Source organism: Acomys russatus, chromosome 24, assembly GCF_903995435.1.
Source record: "Acomys russatus chromosome 24, mAcoRus1.1, whole genome shotgun sequence".
Taxonomy (NCBI): Eukaryota; Metazoa; Chordata; class Mammalia; order Rodentia; family Muridae; genus Acomys; species Acomys russatus.
This window is the reverse complement of record NC_067160.1, coordinates 33,495,893-33,503,730: the sequence shown is the minus strand read 5'-3', so window position 1 is coordinate 33,503,730 and position 7,838 is coordinate 33,495,893.

Sequence of the window (7,838 nt, the reverse complement as noted above, 5' to 3'; positions counted from 1 at the left end):
TATTGCACTATCCACTCCAAGGTGTGGGGCCTCCCCTTAAGTGTGGCTAATATACCCAGTGAGATTCCACTGGTGAAAACTGATTCTTTGCAAATGGTTGTGAATTGGAGATAGCCTCTTGGCTAGAAATGGGACCTCATCTGGCTTGAAAGTGTACAGGCCCTGTGCATGTTAACATAGTCTCTGTGAGATCATATGCGCTCAGTTCCTTTGTGTCTGAAAGACAGTGTTTCCTTGGGGCCATCTATCTCCATCCTGGCTCTGAACATTTTAAGTCATTTCAGAGTTAAATGAACACAGAATTGTGTGTGTGGCTATTTTTGGATTTTTTTTCATTCAAAAATCTTTTTTTTCCTCGATTCTTCTCTCATACAATACATCCCAAGCACAGTGTCCCCTCCCTCCATACCTCCCAGCTCCCCAACACCTCACTTCTCTCTCAGATCTACTCCCTATCTGTTGCCTCTTCAGATAAAAACAGGCCTCCAAGAGACCACAGCCAAATGGGACAGAACAAGATACAATAAGACAAGATAAAAGCCCTCATGTCAAGGCTGGGCATGGCAACCCAATAGGAGGAAAAGTTCCAAAAGCAGGACAAAGAGTTAGAGACACACCCATTCCCATTGTTAGGGGTACCACAAAAACACCACACTACCAGCAATATCATAGACACAGACACAGGGGACCTAGTGTAGACTCATGCAGGTCCCACACTTGCTGCTTCACTTTCTGTGAGCCCGTGTGGGTCTTGCTTGGTTGATTCGGTGGGCCATGTTCTCCTGGTGTCCCCCATCCCCTCTGACTCCTACAATCTTTCCTCCTCATCGCTCACAGGATTCCCCAATTTGTGAGGGGAGGTGCCCAATGGAGACCTCCAATTTAGACTCTCTCTCCACACAGTGTCTGGCTATGGTTCTCTTCATGCATCTGCTTCCATCTACTACCAGGAGAAGCCTCTCTGATAATGATTGGACAAGGCACCAATCTGTGAGTATAGTAGAATATCATTAGGAATTATTTCACTTATTTTTTTCCAGTTGTGTTGGTTCTACCCTAGGTCTCTGGACTATCCATTCTTTGGTTCCTGGCCAGCCAAGAAGTGGATGGCATAGGTGCCCTAAATGCAAATCAAAGCCACTTTGAGATTCCATCTTATACCTCTCAGAATGGCTAAAATCAATAACACTGGTGACAGCTCATGCTGGTGAGGATGTAGAACAAAAGGAACACTCCTCCATTGCTGGTGGGAGTGCAAGCTTGTACTGCCACTATGAAAATCACTATGTCAGTAGGGGGGAGGGGGCCCTTGTGAGGGTGAGATGACTCAGCAGGTAAAAGTGTGTGCTGCTGAGGCTGACAACCTGAGTTGGTGATCCCCAGGAGCCACATAGCAGAAGACGGGAACCAACTCTTTCAAGTTATCCTCTGACTTCTGTATGTACACTGTGGCACATGCACATATACACAAAGTCACACAGAAGCACAGAAGCATACACATACACACATAAGCACACACACACAAAGCACCTATGCACCCATGCACACGCATGCACACACATGCACACTTGCACACATAAGCACGTACATACTTACACATGTACATACAGGCACACACAATGCATGTGCACATATACACATGCATACATAAGCACACACGTACATAGACACACGCACACACACACATACTAAGATAAAATAAAATAAATGTAAAAAACAAAAAAATGGGCTTGGTGTCTCACAGAATTCCAGACGCTGCTGTCTGGGAAGCCAAGGGAGAGGCACCTCAGCTGCTAGCTTTGACTTCGGACTTGGCAACCTCCACAACTGAGAATAATTTATGGTCTCTATAACTTATATAGCCTGTGGGACTTCATTTACTGCAGCACAAAATAGATTAAGATGCCAAAGAAAAGGAGTCTCTATAAGTAACCGGACTTTCAGTTAGGACTCCTAAAAGGCTACTGTAAGCCTTACAACTAAGAAAAAATCAGAAATAGTGTAGAATCCACCCCAGTTCTGCTGCCAGCCACATTCCGATAGCCTTCTCCCCCCCCCCCCCCCCTGCCCCCCCCCCACGTGAGTTTGAAATACATACAAGCTGGCCTTCTCTGGAAAGGATGGGAAGTATCTAGAACCCAAACTTTCTTTCATGTGCGCTCTCCGGAGTTAAGCACCTTCCTACCCCACAACCCCCAAATTATTATTAGGTCGTATGAGAACTAATCAGTACTTCTTCAGTTGGGGTTCTTCTTGTAGGGCTGAGGACCAAGCACTGGGCCTCTCACACACACTAAACAATGATGTACTAATGAGCTACGCCACAGCTCATGCTCATCCAGGAAGCACCTGAACGTATCGTTGAAGAAGACAGAATATGCCTGGTTTTGACCAAGCACATTAATATGTCTGATGTGCAGACTTCCTCTTGCCGGTGTAAAGAACTCCTCCTGGGATGGCATCCGTTAAAAATCTCCTCGAAGAGCAGACCCACTGGTTTATTTTAAGTGCTACATTCCTTGCATTTCTGGGAACTGGGGGACTCGGAGGGGGTCATGGCAGCCTCTAGTCAGCTGCATACCTCTCATTTCAGAGCTCACACAGGACACACCTGCAGCTTTTTTTCCCCCCTTTTTGGCATCTGCAGACCCATTAGTTTCAAGAAAAACTTTGGAGTATAGGAGGAAAAGGTCCTTGGGTGCTTAGGAACCTTCACTTGTCTGGATCATCTATTCCATACTCTGTCAGCAAAGATTTATAAATGTCATTTTTCCTAATGCCACATCAGAAAGTGTGCCCTTTCAGCATGCGCATTTGTGCAATTCGGAACAGTGGGGGGCCCGCTTTAATGACTTTTCCCGAACACATTCAGGGAGACAAATTGCTCAGTGTGATGAGAGAGTTCAGCAATGCATCTCCATTTTTATAAAAACACTATTTCTATTTTTTATGCAGTTGTAATCCAGGAGTTAGAGCAAATAAAACAGAGGAAGCTTAGAGTTTCAGAATGCACAGGGGCTCCCCAACACATTTACAGGGAAGAACCAGACAACGCCTGAGGAATTAGTCCTGAGAAAATGAGCGCCTTTGGGTACCACTGAATTAGCGGTACCCTCCGAGTCTCATGGGAAGCATCACTGAGAGCTCAAGGCATCAGACAAACAGAGAAATGGGTGTTCATTTTGCTATTACTAAATACAGAATCTCAGCCTTCTGACTAACATTGTAAAATTAGCCATTACCTAAAAATAGCCGCACTGTTTGCATCAATGGCGACTTGACGTTTGACCTTTGCTAAGGTCCATGAGTAGGAGGAGTCTATTTTTTGCCTCTGAGTCCTGTACTCTGCAGGTGTTTTCCTTTGTAATATCATCCTGCCATGCTAAATAGCTCAGGGAACTACCCGTGTGTGTGCCAGATGGAGGTTACTCTGATGCTCTCCATGATACCTGTCAGCCAGCCAGCAAGCTAAAGGAGTTAAATTACTCCATCTGCTCTCCCCAATTGCCCCGAGACTGCCTCTCAAATGTTAATGTTTTTGTTTGTTAATAAATAATAAAAGGGCATTTTGTCAATGATAGGAGTTGACTGATTCAAAATGTGTGTTAGCAAATGTCTGACAATAATGAGTAACTCCATGGAGAAGTATTTACGATGCACCCCTGGTATATTTTCTCTGGACCTCTAGCTATAAGATCCAAGAGAAAATACAGCACTTAGGAGGAAACAACATACAGGCAGTAATTAATGGTTCAAGCAGAATTATTCATAATAGCTGATGTAGTATTATGAATTATGCAGTAGTAACAAAAAAGACATTCAAGGACAATAAAATAAAAGAACAGGAAACTAAGAGATCAAAATGAAAAGTTAACATAGTGTGTATTCAGTTGGGGGTACAGGTTGGGGAGGGTCATGATTGTTTGGTTAACAAATGCTAATTAAATGTGGGTTCTTGGATGTAAAATGAAGACAAGGAGACTAGCACTGTGCCTCCAGAGGTGTGTCATTCTACCCAAATAAGACAGAGTTCCAAATACCTCTGACAAGATGGGGTTAAAGCGTACTTTAGGCAAATATCACCTTAAATGCTAGAAGGTAAATCATAAAGCTATAACAGCCATCTCGGTGCTTTTGGCTAAATATGGAATTATGTTTTAAGTAAATATGGTGCACTAGCCTTACTTCAGGGCCCTCAGTGTCCCCTACATACCCTCGCCTGCCATTTGGTGGCTGGTGATTAAATGTAAGACGGTTCAGAAGTTGCTTTATGCACGTTCAGTTATGCTGATGAGAAACATAGAAGCTGTTCTGTGCATTGCATCCATCTGATGTGTCTATCACTGATGGCCACTAGCGGCTTTATAGTAGATTAGCACTGCTGGGATCTAAAATGGAAGTGGGGCCCCATGATGCCCTTTTAAGAAGAGTGGGTGCAGCTCCTTCATCAACTAGAGCCTACAACCTCTTAGAATGTAAGTACACTAGGTCACCCCCACCCAGTCCTTCACTGTTCTGGATTTCAGTCACCAGTGGTCAACTGTGGTCTGTCCAAACTAAATGAAAAATTCTAGGAACAGACAATTTACAAGTTTTAAACCCTTTTCACGCCAGACATGGTGGCACATACCTGTAATCTCAGCAGTCAGGAAGGCAGAGGCAGATTGCCATGAGTTTGAGGCCAGCCTGATCTACAAAGTAAGTCCAGGACAGCCAAGACTACACAGTGAAATCCTGTCTTGAAAAACAAAACAAAACAAAAAACAACAACAAAACAAGACATAAGTCCTTTTCACTACAGTGTATTGCTATAGTTGTTCTATTTTAGCTTGCTGCTGTTGTTGTTGTTATTATTATTATTATTATTATTATTATTATTATTATTATTATTATTATTATTTGACCTCTCTGCCTAAATTATCCATTAAACTTTATCATTGGCATGAGTGCACTGGAGAAATGCAAAGCATATGTATCATTTGATTCTAGTCATGGCTCCAGACCTCCATTGGCATTGACAATCTTAGTCTATCTCCTCCAAACCAAAGGGCACTACTATATGAATAGTCAATGCTTGTTTTATTCCCTGTGGAAATATAAAGTCCCTTCAGAATCTTCAGAGACTTTCTTGCTAGTTCTTTCCTTGGATGCTATCTGTGGTGTAAGCTCCTAAATTGTTATATTTGGTTTGAACAAGGGACACCTCACACACTTCTGCGTATTCCCTTGCTGCTTCTCCATGCCCAGCCGACACATGCACGAAGAGGCTTCTCCTACACGTGAGCATGGCTAACTCAAGTACTTTCCTTAAAAAAATATCTGTAACCTTGTTAAGAATAATTCTGGAATCGACCATTAAAACAAAATTGGTTCTCACATCATTTGGCCCCATGATGATTAATCACTGTCTAGTTGATTCGATTTAGAATTCTAGAAGACACACCTCTGGGCATGCCTATAAGGATGTTTCCCAAAGGATTTAGATGAGATAAGACCCTCTCTGGTGTGGACAGCACCATCCCTGGTGTCTTAGTGGGGGCTTTATTGCTGTGAAGAGACACCATGACCATGGCAACTCGGATAAAGGAAAACACTTAATTGGGGTTGACTTACAGTTTCGAAGGTTCAGACCATTACTGTCATGGCAGGTAACATAGCAGTGTGCAGGCAGACATTGGCACTGAAGAGGGGGCTGAAAGTTCTACACCTTGATCTGTAGAGAGCAAGGACAGAACCTGTGTCACACTGGGTGTAGCTTGACTATAGGAGACCTCAAAGCCCACCCCCACAGTGACACACTTCCTCCAATAAAGCCACACCTCCTGATAGGGCCACTCCATATGGGCCAACCACTCAAGCAGGTGAGTCGATGAGGACCATCCTTATTTAAACCACCACATCTGGGCTGAGAGTTTGAGTCAATAAGAGTGAGGAAGTGGAAAACCAAGATGGTGGCACCCGATGTGTACCATGTCTAGGGAGCAGAGGATCTGAGGCTGTGAAATTGACTGAAGGAATGAAGTTGGGGAAGATCAGAACCAGCTCCCCCCTCCTATCATGGCTGGGCAACCACAGGTTCAGGAGTCACAGGCTTCAAGTACCCTGCACTCCTCCGAATACTTGAGTGGACACAGCAGGCCCCCTGGGGAACAAAGAATTGGCATAGCGAAATGGAGTTCGGAGAACTGAGTTGGGTGTGGACAACAATCCATATCAGCTGCTATCTGAATAAGGCTGGTGATATACTCAAGCAGCTGTGGGCTTAGATCTCTCTCCACAAACCCATCTGAGACACTGAGAAGAAACAAAGGTGAGTCTGGCACGGACCACAACTCGCATCAGCTGATATCCCTAAAAGACCTGAGGGACATGCCAGCAAGTGGCTTTGGGCTTGAATCTCCCTCTGCCCACCCACTGCTTACCAGTCTGGCCCATCTGGGACACAGGGAACAAACAGGGAGAGCTGAATTGGGTGCATGCGAGAACCTACATTAGCTGCTATCTAGATAAGGTCCAAGGGACACCAACACAGCTTTGGACTTGGATCTCTCTCCCCCTGTCTGCTGCTTACCAGTCTAACCCATATGGGTAACAGAAAGTGAACCAATAGAGGTAACTCAGGCTGCAGCCACAACACACATTATCTGCTATACCAAGGAGACCTGAGGGGCACCGAGCAGTTCTAGGCTTGAAGCTCTCTCAGCCTGCTCCTCTTCCCCCTGACCCAACTGGGTCACAGACAGCGAACCCAGTAGAGCTGAGCTGAGTGCAGGCTCTAATACCCATTGTCCACCATCCTGAGAAGGCCTTAGGAAAGCTCTAGTAAATACCCTTCAGCTTAAAGCTTTCTCTGCTGGCTCCCAGCCTGCCTGCCCAACATGAAACACGCACAGACTGCAACCCTATTGGAGGAAGCTCCAGGTCCGCTAACACCAGAGATAACCATATGCCTAGAGGACAGTGCAAGAAGGCAAGCAACAAAACTGAGAGCCATATGACACTACTGGAAACCAGTGGTCCTTCCACAACAAGCCCTGGAGATATGAACACACACAAAGCACAAGAAGAACATTTTAAATCTCAGGTGATTAAAATGATAGAAGCCTTAAAGGAGGGAAATAAGTCACTCAAGGAAATGCATGAGAATACATTCAAACAGACAAAGGAATTGAATTAAATCCTATAAAGAACTACAAGAAAATTCAATCCAATGGGAAAAAGAAATTAATAAAACCAATCAACCCCTCAAAAGGGAATTAGAAACAAAAGGAAAACACAATCTGAGGTAATCCTGGAGTTGGGAAACCTAGGAACTAGAACAGGAACTACAGACACAAACAACATCAGCAGAATACAAAAGATGGAAGAGAGAATCTCAAGTATAGAAGATATGGTTGATGTTATCAACACATCAAAGAAAAGGTTAAAACTAAAAAGTTCCTGGCTAAAAACATTCAAGAAATCTGAGACACTATAAAAAGGCCAAACATAAGAATAATAGGAATAGAAGAAGGTGGAGACTCCAAACTCCATAGCTCCAGGAAACATTTTCAACAAAATCATAGAAGAAAACTTCCCCAACCTAAAGAACAAATCTTCATAAACATAAAAGAAGCCCACAGAACTCCAAATAGTTTCGACCAGAAAAGAAAATCTTCCCGCTACATATTAACCAAAATATTAAATGTACAGAACAAAAAAGAATATTAAAAGCTGCAAGAGAAAAAGGCTAAGTCACATATAAAGGCAAACCTAAGAATTACACCTGACTTCTCAACATAGAATATGTAAGCCAAAAAATCCTGGTCAGATGTCATGCAGACAGTAAGAGACCACAG